Genomic DNA, 17,637 nt, shown 5'->3' on the forward strand with positions numbered 1-17,637 from the left:
TAGTTGGAAAGCTGTGTACTGACATGAAGAAGATGCCCTAAGACCCCATATGACATTTACACTTTGTAGTCCAAACCTGTGTAACAAATATATTTAACCACTTGCCAACAGTTCTGATAACAAGTTCTGTGATGATCAAGTTTAAAATTAATGCCGGTATATGATCTATAAATCTTACATACCTACGCTTACTCCAATCCATCATTACTAGAGTTCCTCATTGCTGCTTTGGGATATTATATAGCACAGAATAACCTTGACCATCACTGAAAAAATTAAGAATTGGCTTTAAAAGTCTTTGAACAATTGGTAAGAATCCCATGGTTTTTCACAAAACTTAGACTGACACTTGGCACATAGTGGGAGCACAACAGGGAGTTGTATATGAAGAAGACAGAGCTCTAGGAGTAGTACACAATCTCTCTCATGATTTTAATTTATTTTTACTCATTTATTTATTTTTCTTTCATTATTTTAAAAAGCTATCCATCGGGGCGCCTCGGTGGCTCAGTCGGTTAAGCAGCCGACTTCGGTTCAGGTCACGATCTCGCGGTCCGTGAGTTCAAGCCCCGCGTCGGGCTCTGTGCTGACAGTTCAGAGCCTGGAGCCTGTTTTGGATTCTGCGTCTCCCTCTCTCTGACCCTCCCCCGTTCATGCTCTGTCTCTCTCTATCTCAAAAATAAATAAACGTTAAAAAAAAAAAAATTAAAAAAAAAAACTATCCATCCCCAGAAAAGCCATATTGACAAATTTATTTTAATGTGCTTCTAGGTTGGCAATTCACTATCTATTGATGAATATAGGGCTTAAAACAACAGCTGAGGGGCGCCTGGGTGGCTCAGTCTGCTGAGTGTCCAACTTCAGCTCAGGTTATGGTCTCACAGTTCGTGGTTCAAGCCCCATGTTGGGCTCTGTGCTGACAGCTCAGAGCCTAGAGCCTGCTTCAGATTCTGTATCTCCCTCTCTTTGTCCCTCCCCCACTCATACTCTGTCTCAAAAATAAACATTAAAAAATTTTTTAAAAAAACAACAGTTGATTTTTTTTTTTTTAATTGGGTAAGTATTTCTGGCTGTTGAAACCAGGGGGGGAAAAAGCAAAAGTGCCAATTTAGATGATGACAGCATTTATAAAGCTATCTTTAGCACTTTGAAGTTTTAACTCAGAAAAGATGGAGTACATGATAATTCTTAAGGCCTTTTAAAAAATTCTTCAGCAGGTATCTGATTAAATCTTAAATTGTCATCTGAGTCTGGATTGATGAACTCAAAATTCCTCACTGCTTCTGGAGTAGAAAGTATCAGAAAAGAGAGAGAAGTCAGGTTCCTACCAATGCAAAGGAAAACCGAAGTAAGCTGTTGTGAATGGTATCGGTTAAACCCTATTCTAGTGTGGCATGAGGAAAGGACCACAACAACGGACATTAAGACCTGCTTTCAAAGAACTTACATAAACACGAAATACATGAAGAATCCTTTATAAAGCACTGCTGTATCTGTTTTGCTTGTTTTTTATAAGTAAACTGCTGTACACATATAGGCAGGGCAGGGAATGTGTCTGGTCTTTTCTCCACAATAGCCCCAGTGCCTACTGCAATGCCTGGCACAGTGTAAGAAATCAAAAATTATTTGTTGGACAAATGAAGACTTTCAACAGTTATGTCAATACTGACATGTGGTTTCCTGGACTCTAGTGACCCAGCCCCTTTTGACAGACAGAATGGCCCTTCAAAGATGTCCTTGCTCCTTTCTCTCCTATCCCCAGCCTAGCTTCCCTTACATGGCAAAAAAGGCTTTCAGTTATAATTAAGATTATGGATACTAAGATGGGGAGACTGTCCTAAATTATCCAAGTGGGTCCAATCGAATCAATCACAAGAGTCCTTAAAAGCGGAAGAGAAAGACAAAAGGTGGCATCAGAGAGGTGAGACAGAAGAGGAAAGAGGAAATACCGGAAGTGTGAAACAGAGGTGACCATTGTTGCTGGCTTTGAGAAGAGAGGTAAGAATGCCACAAGCCAAGAAATGAGGATGATCTTCAGGGGCTGAGAAGGGTCCTCATCCGACAGCCAGCAAGACAATTGGGATGTCAGCCCAACAACTGCAAGGAAAAGAATCCTACCTCCAGCTCCAGGCTCTGAGCTGTCATCACAAATCCCGACGTGGAGCTTGAACCCACGAAACATGAGCTCAGGACCTGAGCCAAAGTCGAACATTCAACCAACTGAGCCACCCAGGTGCCCTGAGAGTCTGACTCTTGATTTCAGCTCAAGTCATGATCCCAGGGTCATGGGATCAAGCCCCACTTTGGGCTCTGTGCTGAGTGTGGAGCCTGCTTAAGATTCATATTCATATTCATTCTCTCTCTCTCTCTCTCTCTCTCTCTCCCCCCCCCGCCCCTTTTCCCCACTCATGCTCTCTAAAATAAAAAAATTTTAAGCTATAAAAAAATACACCCCCCCCCTTTAACCTCTACTCTAGCACCCAGTCCTCTTGCCATCACCCTGACACTACTCCAGTAAGAGATCTAAAATCTTTAAATGCTTCAATCTGATCACAATCTCCTATTAACTTTTATTCATGCTGCTCATACTTGTCACGATAAGGGAAATACCTTGTTTGAAGGAAGGGATACCTTGAAACAAAATGTGTGGTTCACCAATCACAAATTCTATTTTCTAGTTACAATGTTCAGTCAGCATCCTACCAGAGTACATGACTGCCCCCACTGAATGGTTATAATAAAACTGCAAATTTCACATTCCTTGCAACATGCAGTACCAAGGACATATACCGAACTGTGTTATTAAACAACCAGTATGTCAAATCCTGACTGACTTACCTTCGAAGGAAAAGCCTTTTGTTTTTAAATCTGGAACCATTTCTTTGCCTCTTTATATTTATACACTTGCTCTAAAATATTAAAAAAAAAACCAACCTCATAAACAATCTGTTTAACAGTAATTAGAATTTTATCTAGTTAAAACAACAGCAGAGCGTGCCACAACACAGATGGCAAAAGACTTTCTCCTTGCCTGATCAGTGTCAAAGAACCATTCTCCTATTTCACGATCAGGAAGAATTTTGTTATAGGCTATCGCATTTATAGCACACACACTAGTGAGTGAAAAGACAGCTTTATTAAGAAAGCCTTTGTTCAGCAGAACTCTTGGCTATTTCTCAATGTAAAGATTTTTCTTACTGCCCAGATAAAACCCAGCCAAATATATGATTAAGGAATCAGAATGGACGGAAGTCTGTACTATTGATTTCATTCTGGTTCCAAGTCCTTAAGCACACTAATTCCTTATGGAACAGGTTCCCAAACTTGGAGCTTTTAAAAATCCCAATGCTCAAGTTATACCCCATACCAATTAACTCAGAACATCTAGGGATGGGGCAGGCATAAGTATTCTAAAAGATCCCTAAGTGGTTCCAGTATGATGATTAGCAGCGTGGCATGATACGGTACACTGAACGGAATCAGAGGCCTGAGATCTGGCAGTGGGCCTTGCTATGAGCAAGCTTGGGCACATCAATGACTGGGTAGCCATTTCCTCATCTATAAAAAGGGAAGACTGGGTAACTTATTGCTAATATCAAACATGTTATGAGTCTATGATGAGATTCCTTAGGTCTCTCCTAAAGATTAATAAACTGCCTCAATTTTAAACTCTCCCACCCCCCAACAAATCCAATCCATGATCTGATACTTTTCCCAGCCTGTTAAGAGCTTATTTTTGTAAATAAAGATTACTTTAGAGTAGGGATCAAATTTAGCTCTTCAATTGCTCAGATTTTGATACACCATTATGTCTATCCAGGTCATAACGTAGTATATGGACTGGGAATGACTGGGAAGCTTGAATTACCTCAAAACACCACTTGTTATTAGACTACTTCTTGAATTCCCATTAAGTTATATACACGTATTCTGGTTTTCCTAAACAGCATTCCTGGTTTTGTTTAGGTCACAGAGGTGTAACAGGATCTTAGCTTTTCACTGATGTTAGCTCATTTCAAAGAAGGAAAGCATCAAGGACACTGGCCGGAAACATGGGTTGGGAGAACTGCTGAGGAGTGGCTGTTGCTGGACAGTCTCAAGCAGAGTCCCCGCCTTCAGCCAGACCTCTTACAAATGTACGCCACCAGTGATGAGGCTGCTTGAGAAAAGACTGATCCACTCAACAAGTTAAGCACTTCATAGAACCAGGGTTTGGGGACTGGGTGGCAGACTTCTAAAACGGACCTCCAACGATCCCTGCACTCGTGGTACTCACACAATTGTATAATTACCTGTTCCTCTGAGTGTGGTCTGGGCCTAGCGACTTCCTTCGAAAGAACAGAATATGGCAAAAATGATGGGCTGTAACTTCTGTGATTAGGTTAAAAATGATGTCCTTCTTGCTAGTATTCTCTTCTGCTGGCACTCTTTCTTGCCCTCTTCCTTTCCTGCTCTTAGGGATACTCAACAGTAAGATCCATGTGACGAGGGACCAAGGGAGGCCTCTGACCAACAGCCTAAGGAGAAAATGAATCCTGCCAATAACCACGTGAGTGAGCTAGGAAGTAAACTTTTAGATGAGACTGCAGGCCCAGTCAAAACACCAATTGTAGCCTTCTAAGAGACCCACCTAAGCCATTCCTATATTCTTGACCCACAGTGAGATAGTAAATGTGGTTGTGAGCTGCTAAGTTTTGAGGCAATTTATTATGCAGCAATAGACAGAAAATACAGGCACAGAGCAACGAACACAAACACTGTACTGAAGGAACCAAGGGTTGAATAATGAGTAGGACCAAGGTATCAACAACCTAGTAATGGATAAGGGACACGTAAGTAAGCGTGATAAAGTGTTTTAAACACTCTGACAGAAGTAAAAATGTGCAGGGTACAGTAAGGACATAAGAAAGGGTTTGTTTTTGGAAGGGCACAGGCAATGAAGTTCTTTAAAACAGGAATGTGAGTTGTAAGCATGAAATATAATGGTCAGTTTGAGAAACTACATGTAATCTGTTAAATCTGGAACATAGAGGGAAGAGATGATTATTAGTCCTCCAACTTCAAAAATGTGCAAGCATTTATAGGTAGCATAAGACTCAAACAGGTCTCTAGTATTGTATGCTAAATTTATACTAGTAAACTCTCAACCTCCACTAGATTACAGAACACCATTATGGAATATCACTAATTATGAATAAATGATCCATGCTCCAAGACAGGACTTGGCCAGGGCCAATCCTTCCATCCGTATACTAGATCCCCATTCCCTTCCACCTATACAAGGAAACTGCTCCAGCAATGGCCTCTTCTCTCTACTGCATTGTCAAATATTCCCTCTCTACTGGATCATTCCCGTCCCATATTTAAAAACAAAAATAAACCCGCTCCCTTAACTCTACATGCCATGTGTACATAGCTCCCCCTTTATGATAAAATTCAAAAGTGTTGCCAATACTCACCCTCTCATCTCCTTTTGAATCCCTGTCAACCAAGCTTCTTTCTCCACCTATTTGTCGAACTTGCCCTTAATAAAGTCTATAATGACTCCCGCACTGCTAATACAATGATTAAGTCTCAGTCTTCCTCTTATGTGTGGCCAACAGCTGATACAAACAATAACTCCTCCCATAAGAAACATGGCTCCCAGGGCACCCCACTGTCCTGGTTTTCATCTTTCACATTATCTTTTGCTAGTTCCTCATTTCTCTATTCTCTACCTTCTGAATACATAATGTTCTAGACTTGTCCTTGGACCTCTTTTATGTAACTTATAATAAGAAGTATAGGCTCCATTTCTGGCACAAAGCTCCTAAAACTCCTGGAATTTTGGAATTTTCTAAGAGACAAGAACAATAAAGATATCTTTTGTTGTGTTAATGAGATGACTTTTATAAAGCAACTAAAGAAGGGAGTTGGTTACCAGGAGAACCAACCACGGAATCTGAGGGTTGGAACTGCAGTCCCACCCGCCTGACATCTGGGAAAACAAGAAGGGCAAGGGGCTGGAGGCTGAGTCAATCACTAACAGCCAATGATTTAATCAATTGTGCCTATGTAATGAAGCCTGCATAAAACATACAATAGGAAGGGTTTTAAGAGAGCTTCCAGGTTGGTGAACACATGAACATCTGCAAAGAGTGGGGTGCTCCTCGAGGGCACAGAAGCTCTGTACCCTTTCTTCATACCTTGCCTTATGCATTTCCTTCCATCCAGCTGTTCCTGAGTTATATCCTTTTATAATAAACCGGTAGTCTGTAAGTAAAGTGTTTAAGTTCTGTTAGTCACTCTAGCATAAATTAACCAAACTCAAGAACTGGGGAGGGGTCACTGGGAACATCTGATTTGTAGCTGGTGGGTCAGAATCACAGGTTAGCAACCTGGACTTGGAATTGGCATCTGAAAGGAGGACTGAGCCTTTAACCTGTGGAATCTGATGCTATCTCCAGACAGAATTGACTTGTAGGATATCCAGCTGACACCCAAGAATTGCTTGGTGTGGGGAAAAAACCCACACTCTGGAATTGAGTACAGAATAGTATAGTACTTCTACCTACATTCACTCCCTAAGTGGTCTCCTCCAGTCTGAAGACTTTAAATACTACCTATAAACTGATGACTCCCCCAATTATTTACTGATAAAGAATTATTCTTTCTCCATAATTGTCCTCTAATACATCTAAACTTTCTACTCAACATTTTTAATTGGACATTTAATATGCCTTTCTTAGTATGTTCAAAACCAACTCCTGGGGTGCCTGGGTGGCTCAGTAGGTTGTGTCCAATTTTGGCTCGGGTCATGATCTCCAAGCCCCACATCGGGCTCTGTGCTGACAGCTTGGAGCCTGGAGCCTGCTTCGGATTCTGTGTCTCCCTCTCTCTCTGCCCCTCTCCCACTCACACTCTCTCTGTCTCTGTCTCTCTCTCTCAAAAATAAACAAACATAAAAAAATAAAAAATAGGGGCGCCTGGGTGGCTCAGTCGGTTGAGCGTCCAACTTCAGCTCAGGTCATGATCTCACGGTTCGTGAGTTCGAGCCCCGCGCTGGGCTCTGGTGCTGACAGCTCAGAACCTGGAGCCTGCTTCAGATTCTGTGTCCCCCTTTCTCTCCGCCACTCCCCTGCTTGTGCTCTGTCTCTATCTTTAAAAAATGAATAAACATAAAAAATATGTATAAAAATTAAAAAAATGAAAAATAAAAAGTAAACCAAACTCCTAATTAACCTCACCATCATCCAACCCACAAACTTGCTCCTCTTCCACAGTCTTCCACCTTAGTAAATGATAGCTATAAGCTTTTACTAGCTCAGGCCAAACATCTACTGTTAGCCCTGCTTTCTCTCTCCCTTTTAGTTCTTATCCATCAGCTGAGTTCTTATCCAAAAACTGTTGGCTTCTCTTTTAAAATAGAATCATAAATTAAATAAACAAACAAACAAACCATTTTTCACCATCTCCACTGCTACCAAGCACACACAAATTATTGCAATAGTCTTCTAAATGATTTATTTCTGCCTCAAGCCATCCACTTGCCTACCAGTGGTGATCCTTTCCAATCCCCATGCCTCCCAACATTCCCCCTCCCCTTTCCACCCTTTATTGTTCTCCATAGTACTTATTGCTATCTGCCATCCTATGTATTTCATCTGTTATCTTCTGTCTCCCTTCACTAGAATGTAAGCTCCACAAGAACAGGAATTTCTGTAATGTTGTACACTGTTTAGAACAGTGCCTGACAATAGTAGGCACTGTATTAATATTTTTGTTTGATGAATGACTGAACCAACCAAGGGGATTCTCTCACAGATCCATTCTAATATAGGGAAATAATCTCAATAATTTCAAAGGTACCAAAATATTACATTCATATTTCAATCATTGTGATGTAAGTTCTGGCAGTTTTAACTCTCTAATTATATTCATATTGGGCTCCCATTAGTTTGCATTCCCCTGGATGCATACTAATTATGTGGGGAAGAGAAGTGCAGAATGATCTTCAACAACAAGGAGAACCCAGATTGATTTTTAAAACTAATTTTCCAGGGGCGCCTGGGTGGCTCAATCAGTTGAGCATCCGACTTCAGCTCAGGTCATGATCTCGCGGTCTGTGAGTTCGAGCCCCCTGTGGGGCTCTGTGCTGACAGCCCAGGGCCTGGAGCCTGCTTCGGATTCTGTGTGTGTGTCTCTCTCTGCCCCTCCTTCACTCATGCTCTGTCTCTCTGTCTCTCTCTCTCTCAAAAATAAATAAACATTAAAAAAAATTTTTTAATAGAACTAATTTTCCATAGATAATCAAAATGGAAAATATTTCCCACAATATTTCACAGAACATAAATGTTCCGAATTTGCAAAGTGTAGGATTAGAGGAGACGTTAGGTAAAAATTTCAAATTTTAGGGGCGCCTGGGTGGCGCAGTCGGTTAGGCGTCCAACTTCAGCCAGGTCACGATCTCACGGTCCGTGAGTTCGAGCCCCGCGTCGGGCTCTGGGCTGATGGCTCGGAGCCTGGAGCCTGTTTCCGTTTCTGTGTCTCCCTCTCTCTCTGCCCCTCCCCCGTTCATGCTCTGTCTCTCTGTCCCAAAAATAAATAAACGTTGAAAAAAAAAATTTTTTTCAAATTTTACTAGTACCAACAAAAACTACTTTAAGGTTTTATAAATTTTTTCATAAGTAATTTATAATCTTTGCCTAATATAATACCACATGTTTTCCATCTGTACTCCAACCTATATTTTCCTTTTTCTAAACTATCTGTGGTAAAATAAATAAATAAACAAACAAATAATTTAGATGAAACTAGACTTACAGATTCTCAAAGATAAGAACAGGACTTGACTGAGCTAAAATAATATATTATTATACTTGTATTTGTATAATGTTTTACATATTTTCCAAAATGCCTTCACACCTCTATGATGATCTTCATACTGATACATACAATAAGCAAGCAGATTATTAGCTCACTCTCCCCTACCTCCCACATACTTAAACATACCTTACAGATGGAAAATTTTGAGTTTTAATGAGATTAACTGACTTGCTCAGGGGCACAAAGCTATTTAAGTGGTTCAACCTGGACTGTAACCAAGTTCTTTCAAATCCAAGTCTACTGTTTTCTATCACAACATATTACCTCACCCAGTGATTAAAGAAAGGTACCACTGCCTAAGTCTACAAAACTTGACTGTAAAAGCATCTTCCTTCAGGATTGGGTATTTTCACATTCCAACCTATTGTAAAATGCTTTGCAGATGACACAAATGCGCAAACATTCCTACAGGGAAAAAAAAGGAGAAAAAGCCCAAGAACCAATAAAAATCAAGTAAAGAAAACTCAGTCTCCAAAGCAGTAGTAAGATGAGATTAATATTCTCTGCACACAAGATCAAGGTTTTCGAACAGTTCAACTATCAAACAGATACTTAATACCACTCAGCCAGAGGTAGATGTTTAACAGGGGCCATTCCAGGTAAAAATCACTTATTACGGCTAGAACTCATAGTAGGTCCCTATCTGAATAACCCTGGAAATCTGGAATGAAAATAAGAAGAATGAATTCTTTTTGCCCTTCTCCCCTACAGCTTAACTCAGGTTTAGATCAACAAGTGGTTCCATGACTCATTTCATCTGGACTTCTTCCTGGTTTCCTCTAATATTTAAGATGAGGAGAGAGAGGAATTCCTTTATCATTCCAGCTGTACCCTAAAGCAATTCAAAAGTGGGTCAAGAGTAGAACTCAAAAAAGAGTACATTCCGTGTGAGATTAAAAGCTTTGTTCTTCCCATCACCAGAACCTAACTGTGTGTCTCTGACCCATATTAAAAGTTCTTCTAGGGAACACCTGGTAGCTCAGTCGGCTGGGCATCGGACTCTTGATTTCGGCTCAGGTCATGATCTCACTGTATTTGAAATCGAGCCTTGCATCAGGCTCTGCACTGAAAGCACGGAGACTGCTTGGGATATTCTCTCTCTCTCTCTCTCTCTCTCTCTCTATCTCTCTCTCTCTCTCTCTCTCTCTCTCTCTCTTCCTTCCTCCCTCCCTCCCTCCCTCCCTCCTTCCCTCTCTGTACCACTCCTCTGTTCATGCTCTCTCTCAAAATAAATAAATAAACATTAAAAAAAAAAAAAGTTCTCCTAGTAGAAATCTAGATTCATTTCTGAAGCCAAGTCAGGCATACTCGGGCCTCTCAAACTACAAATATGCCTGCAAGCTCAGTGGGCAGTAGCACACAGGAATTAACAGAACCTGGCCTAGGTAGGGAGAGCCACTCCTTTCTACGACCAGGACAGACTAACCTAAAAATAGGTAAGAATTAACCACACACGGTTTGGTTCTATGAAAGAATATTTGCTACCACAGATACTCTCCTTTCTTCCATTTCAGCCAATACCTAGGGACTGACATGTCACATCAGACTTTATTTCCAGTTCCTTCAAGAAAGTAATGGCTGGTGAGAAGTTAAAATAATTTAACTATGTAGGTTAAAAAAAAAAAAAAAAAAAGTTAAAACTACTCTAAAAGAAATATGTAATATAGTTAATAGTGATTTGGGACCTACACCCTAAGTAATGAAAACGATCTTTGGTCTGGATTATCCCTTGCAAAGCCTGAAATAGACTAAGACAAGCTAGGTACCTAGAGCACAATATTTAAGGAGGCAATGGGAAGTGCAGTACTGGTACCCGAGAGTGAGTGCCTCCTTAAATTTTGTATTAAAGGTGCCCCTTTATACTGTGAGATATATACGCATGTATCTACTGTGAGATATTCACTCATTCATTCATTCAAGGCACAGTGGAATATTCTGCGGCTTTAACAAACACCCCAGCAGAATTTAAAGTCTGAAATCCTGATCACATTTATCATGACTATCTTCTGAACAGAATAAGAAAAGGAGAGGCTTGACATTTTGCACATATTCTGAAATGCAATTGCCTTAGAAAAAGGAAAAGTTTATAGTGTAAATGGAAAAGTTCAGTGTTTACAGAGAGATTTCCAATTTGAACATGAAGGACAGGGATTATTCTTCTGCCTAAACAACTAGAACCTAGACAAAATATGGAAAACAACTGTTTTCAAGCACTGAACAAGGCAACACAAGACTGTGATCCCAGACTACTGCTCTAAAAGGGCAATAAATGAGAGAAACCTCTAGCTTTCTGCTTGGAGGTAATTTCCAGGCAATGGTACAGAGGAGGGTAACCCCAAAAGAATCCAGCACTACTGCTGAGTTTAAAAGACACAGATCAAAGTTTGAAGAGGCCAAGGCGGCTAGAATTTTGTGTGGCAGTACCAACTAGCTGAAAGGAGAGATCTACACAAAGAAAGAGATCCAAGAAACCGCATAGGGAACCTAGTGTGTCTTTGGCTGAATACAATTTGTACATGTAGAACGTGAAATCCCAAGAGGTCAGGCAAAAACAGAATCAACCTAGGGAAAGAAAATTACTAGGAAGCTGTTAGATAAAAAATTGCCAGAACTCACAAAGTTAAAGTTCCCCCTCTGCAAAGTGGAGAAATCTTGTGGAACACAGAAGTCAACAATGACCCTAGAAGGGCCATGCCTTAGAAGTCAGGTTAAAATAGTCCTACAGTAAAGGCAAGTCTGGGTTTGCCCCGAAACTGTTTATAAACAAGCCATGAAAAGACCAAACTTACCTGCAAGTAACTTAGCAGTTTACCATAAAAATTCCAACATTCTTTAATGTAATACAACAAAATCCAGGAAGCAACACAAAACAATGATGATCACACAATCAAAACCTATTATATAACATACAGCATTAAAATTAGGTTTATAAATAAGCAATAAAATGTGACCCATGAACTAGAAAACCATTGTCAGTATTAACAGAATCAGAAATGAAAGAGACGATCAAATTAGGAGATGAAGATCTTAGAGCAACTATAATATACTTGCTCAACAACATAATAGAAAATCTGAATATAATGAGGAGATAAGGAAATCTATAAAAATTAATCAAATGTAACTATTGGAGATGAAAAATACAATGTCTGAAAAATGTCATTGGGAGGGATTTATAGTAGATTAGCCATTGCAAAAGAAAAGATTAGTATTTAAACCTGAAGACCAGAGAATAAAACTGCTCAAAAAAGTAAAGAGGGAATGAAGATATGCACCCCGCCCCCCCCCAAGAACAGATCAGCAAGTCTATCATATGTTTAACCTGAAGCCTGAAAACAAAAGAGGTGTAGCAATGTTGGAAAAGATAATGGCTGAGAAATTTGCAGTTTGTTGAATACCTCAAACTCACAGTTCCAAGAAGTCCAAGGAATCCCATATAGGATAAACACAAACACACATTCACACATACACATAAAGCACATCATAAGCCAATTACTAAAAACAGTGACAAAAAGTCTTAAAAGCAGCTAGAAAATAAAAGGCACACTACATACAATGGAACAAAGAGAAGAATCACCACAATACTCAGAAGGTATGCAAGCCAGAAGACAACAAAATAAAATCTTTAAAGAACAAAAAGATAAAAACAAGGCAACCTAGTACACAGAAGAGTTAACTCAGCAAGCTCAAGACTGTTATCCTTAGAAAACATTCACTAGCTAATACAGGTGGTTCACTGTGCCTACAGTGTTCGTGCAAACAATATGATCTATGCTAAACGCCTGCTTTCCTTCTGGGAGTCTGGTATTTTGGTGCATGCTAGGCAGAGGATGCTTATGTGACCAAACTCTCAATAAAAACCTTGGACACTGAGTCCCTAATGGGTTTCTCTGTTAGACAACATTTCTCATGTGCTGTCACAATTCACCATTAAGAGAAAAACATTTCCTGTGTGACTCCACTGGGAGAAGACTCTTGGAAGCTTGTGTTTTGTTTTCTCCAGACTTTAGTCATGCACCTTTTCCCTTTGCTAATTTGGCTTTGCATCCTTTCACTGTAATAAATCATGAGTAAACTACATGCCCAGTCCTGAAAGTTCTCCTAAAGAAAACACCAAACCGGAAGGCAGTCCTGGAGACTCTCAACACACTAAAATTCAGCAGCCAGAAAAAAATCTTTCCGAAATGTTGATAAAGTACTTTTTTTAGACAAATTAAAGCTGAGAGAATTTGTCACCAGCAGACTCGCACAATAAAAAAAAAAAAAAAAAAAAAAAATGCGGAGGAAAAAAATGGGTGCTTGGGTGGCTCAGTCAGTTGAGCATGCAACTTCAGCTCAGATCATGATCTCACCATTTGTGACTTCGAGCTGCACATCAGGTGCTCTGCTGTCAGCATAGAGCCCGCTTTGGATTCTCTGTCCCCCTCTCTCAAAAATAAACATCAGGGGCGCCTGGGTGGCTCAGTCGGGTAAACGGCTGACTTCAGCTCAGGTCATGATCTCGCGGTCGGTGAGTTCGAGCCCCGCGTCGGGCTCTGTGCTGACAGCTCAGAGCCTGGAGCCTGCTTCGGATTCTGTGTCTCCCTCTCTCTCTGCCCCTCCCCCTACTCATGCTCTGTCTCTCTTGCTCTCAAAAATAAATAACATTAAAAAAAAAGTAGCATTTAAAACAAATAAATAGGGGCGCCTGGGTGGCTCAGTCGGCTAAGCGTCCGACTTCGGCTCCGGTCATGATCTCCCAGTTTGTGAGTTCAAGCCCTGCGTCGGGCTCTGGGCTGACAGCTCGGAGCCTGGAGCCTGCTTCAAATTCTATGTCTCCCTCTCTCTCTCTGCTCCTCCCCTGCTCACGCTCGGTCTCTCTCTCCTTCAAAAATAAATAAAAACATTTTTTAAAAAATAAAATAAAACAAATAAATAAACATTAAAAAATAATGGTGAGAAAGAATTTCTGCAGAAGAAAAAATGACCATAAACAAAGCATAAATCATAAATCTCACATGAATGAAGAGTACTAAAGTGGGTAAATATGTGAATAAATATAAAATATTTTTCTTTCTTAAGAAATATTAAAGATTTAAAGATTCTTTAAAAGAATAATAATCTTATGGAGGTTGTAAAATATCTAGAAATAAAACGTATGATAATATTTGGGGAAATGATGGGATAAGGGAAAAAATGACTATGCTTAAAGTCACACATTATACATGAAGTGATAGATTATTATTTGTAGGAAGACTGTGATAAGTTAAAGATGTTTATTATAACCATACAGCAACCAATGAAAAAGATAAAAAGAAGAGTTACAGTAGTAGTGTAGGCAGTAGTGGAGAGAAAATGGAACACTAAAATGTACTCAATTCCAAAGAAGATTTAAAAAAACAAAGAAGAGATGGGACAAATAGGAAACAAACAGCAAGATGGCAAACATAAGTCCAATAATATTATATGTAAATGGTCTAAACATCTGACTGAAAGGAAGAGACTGTCATGTATAAAATGCCATCTAAAGAGAACCCCACTTTCAATATAAAAACATAAAGGTTAAAATTAAAGGATTATAAAAATATACCAGGCTACCACTAATAGAGTTGAAGTATCTATCTTCATATGAGAAAAATTATATTTCACAGCTAAGACTATTACCAAAGATAAAGAAGATCATTTCATAATGATAAAGGAAATCAATTTAATCAAGAAGATAGAAGAATCTAACTAAACAGCTTCAAAATACATAAAGCAAAAACTGACAGAATTGCAACAAAGGACAAATCCATAATTGATATCAATGGTTTCAACATTCCTGTCTCAATATCTGATAGAACAAGCAGATAGAAAATGAGTAAGGACAGAGCAGACTTGAACAATACTATCAACCAACTTAATCTAACTGAATTTATAGAACATTCAACCACCACTGACAGAATATACACTCTTTTCAAGTAACACACTGAACCATTACCCAAGACAGACTACATTCTGAGCCATAAAACCTTCTCAATAAATTTTAAGGATTTTAAATTATACAAAATACATTCTATTATCACAGTGGAATTAAATTAGAAATTAAAATCAGAACATCTTTAAAATCCCCAAACATCTGGAAACTAAATGCTATTCTATATCTTAAAAAAGAAAAAAGGTTTGAAATCAATGACCTAAGCTTCCACCTTAAGAAATTAGGAAGAGAAGGGCAAATTAAACATAAACAGTAAATAAAGTGTTCTCTCCTTTTCTGTTAAAAACGAAAAAAAGTAAGATCGGGGTGGGGGAGTGAAAATAGGGAAAACAAAACAGAAAATGGGGATGGTGGATGGTGCGGGGTGGGGGTGATAAAAAAAATCAATAAAGACCAAAAAAGCTAGTTTTTCCAGATTAGTAAAATGCAAAATGGTAAAGACACTCTAGAAGACAGTTTGGCAGTTTCTTATAAAACAAAACATATTCTTACACAATTCAGCAATCATGTTCCCTGGTATTGACCCAAATGAGTTGAAAACATATCTCTACACAAAAACCTGGACATGAATATTTATATAAACCTTACTTACAATTGTTAAGACTTGAAAGCAACCAAGACTTCCTTTAATAGCTGAATGGATAAACTGTGGAACATCAATGGAGTATTATTCAGGGATTAAAAAAAAAGAGCAATGAAGCCAGGAAAAGACACGGAGGAAACGTAAAATGCATATTACTAAGTGAAGGAGCCAATGTGAAAAGGCTATATACTGTAGGACATTCTGGAAAAAACAAAACTGTACAGTCAGTAAAGATCAATGATTGCCAGGAGTGGGGGGGGGGGGCAGGGGGGGGAACGAACAGGAGGAGCATACAATTGTTAGGGCAGTGAAACTACTCTATATAATGCTATAATGGTGAATACACATCATTAAACATTTATCCAGACCCACAGAACATACAACACCAAGAGTGAATCCTAATGTAAACTATGGACTTTGGTTGATAATGATGTGTCAATGTATAGATTCACTGACTGTAAGAAATAAACCACTCCTGTGAGGAATGTTGGTAGTGGGAGGTTTTGCATGTGTGGGAAGCAAGGGGTATATAGAGAAATCTGTACTTTCCACTCAACTTTGCTGGGAACTTAAAATTGCTCTAAAACACAGCCTATTTAAAAAAAAAAAAAAAAAATCTTAAGTCCATTAAAGCAAAAGCTGACTCTCTAAGTAAAATTGATAAATCTCTAGCCAGACTAATCAAGGGAAAAAAAGGAAAAAAGGCAAAACACCAGTATCAGAAATGAGAAAGAATTTATAGACATTAAAAGGAGAATAAGGGAATGTTATGAACAATTCTAGGTCAATAAATTTAACAATTCAGATGAAACAGACAAATTCCTTAAAAGACAAGCTACCAAAGCTCACTTAAGAAAAAATAAGTAAATCCTGAATCAGTTTTAAACAAACTGAAACCGTAGTTTAAAATCTTTCCATAAACAGAACTCCAGGCCCACTGGCTTCATTGGTGAATTCTACCAAGAATATAAGGAACAAATAATACCAAAGCTAAAAAACATCCAAAAAAATTGAAGAGCAGAGAATACTTCTCAGTTCATTCTACAAGGCCAGCAGTATCCTGATACCAAAACCAGACAAAGACATCCTAAGAAAACTATAGACCAAATCTCTCATGAATATGGACATAAGAATTCTTAACATTTCCGTAAATCAAACCCAACTAAACATGAAAAGTATAATGCATCAGGACCAAGTGGTGTTTTTACGAGAAAAGCTAAGTTGGTTTAACCATTAAAAATGAATTGATGTGGGGCGCCTGGGTGGCGCAGTCGGTTAAGCGTCCGACTTCAGCCAGGTCACGATCTCGCGGTCCGGGAGTTCGAGCCCCGCGTCGGGCTCTGGGCTGATGGCTCAGAGCCTGGAGCCTGTTTCCGATTCTGTGTCTCCCTCTCTCTCTGCCCCTCCCCCGTTCATGCTCTGTCTCTCTCTGTCCCAAAAATAAATAAACGTTGAAAAAAAAAATTTTAACTCCAAATATGAACTTTTGCTTATCAGAGTTCTCAGCAATGAAATTAAACATCTCCTTTAGCAATAACAATCAAACTCCACCCACATTTCTGTATGAAATCCTAGGTTTCTTCAAAAGAATAATGTTCCAAGAAAGAAAAAGAAAGTGAATATGAGAAAAGTCAATAACCAAAATAAATAAATAAATGTATCCATCATACCCTGCAAGCCACATAAGGCACTACCGTTTACCTTTACTCTACACCTGCTACCTTTAAAAACAGCCTTACCCAAAAAACCAGGGCAAAATTTGAATGAAAAAAATTGTAGAGAATACCTGAAAAGTTGCTACTAGGATACTTACTCGAATCAAGCATTCAAATAGCTGTTTTCTGATAAAACATCTTTTACTCGTTGAACATCTTAATTTCAAAACAGCTACACATCCTTATCTTCTACTGACAGATCTTGTATACTCCAAATCTAAGATCAATTGTTCACTTTTCAGGACCAGAATCTCCTGTGTTATTTAGGTTTCCTCCCTTTAAATGTACCCACTCTTTAATTAGTGTAAAAATTAAGACAATTTAAAATTGTGTTACTCCATACTTCCCACATTTCTTTCACATCATTCTGACTCCCATAAGAACTTGGTGAAAAGATACTTCAGCTTACAGAGAAGACAGGTGAAGGTCTGCGAGCTGAAATGATTTGCCCATGATCACATATAAGTGGAAAGCAGTGAAGCTAGAATTAATTAGAACCCTAATCATAACCCAACTCACTT

At 39.0% G+C, this 17,637-nt stretch overlaps 1 protein-coding gene across 3 annotated transcripts in view; it reads right to left on the reverse strand.

Moving 5' to 3' along the window:
* The window catches only part of GLCE (glucuronic acid epimerase), a 116,127-nt gene that overhangs the window by 71,335 nt on the left and 27,155 nt on the right, over positions 1-17,637 (reverse strand). Inside the window, exon 2 of one of the 3 annotated variants that reach the window (XM_045449280.1) lies at positions 6,186-6,252. The exons of the other annotated variants lie outside the window; for them this stretch is intronic. The gene's annotated coding sequence lies outside the window, so the exon portion shown is untranslated. The remainder of the gene's footprint in view (positions 1-6,185; positions 6,253-17,637) is intronic. 3 annotated transcript variants of the gene reach the window in all.

The sequence above is a fragment of the Leopardus geoffroyi genome, chromosome B3 (genome assembly GCF_018350155.1).
Source record: "Leopardus geoffroyi isolate Oge1 chromosome B3, O.geoffroyi_Oge1_pat1.0, whole genome shotgun sequence".
Lineage (NCBI taxonomy): Eukaryota > Metazoa > Chordata > Mammalia > Carnivora > Felidae > Leopardus > Leopardus geoffroyi.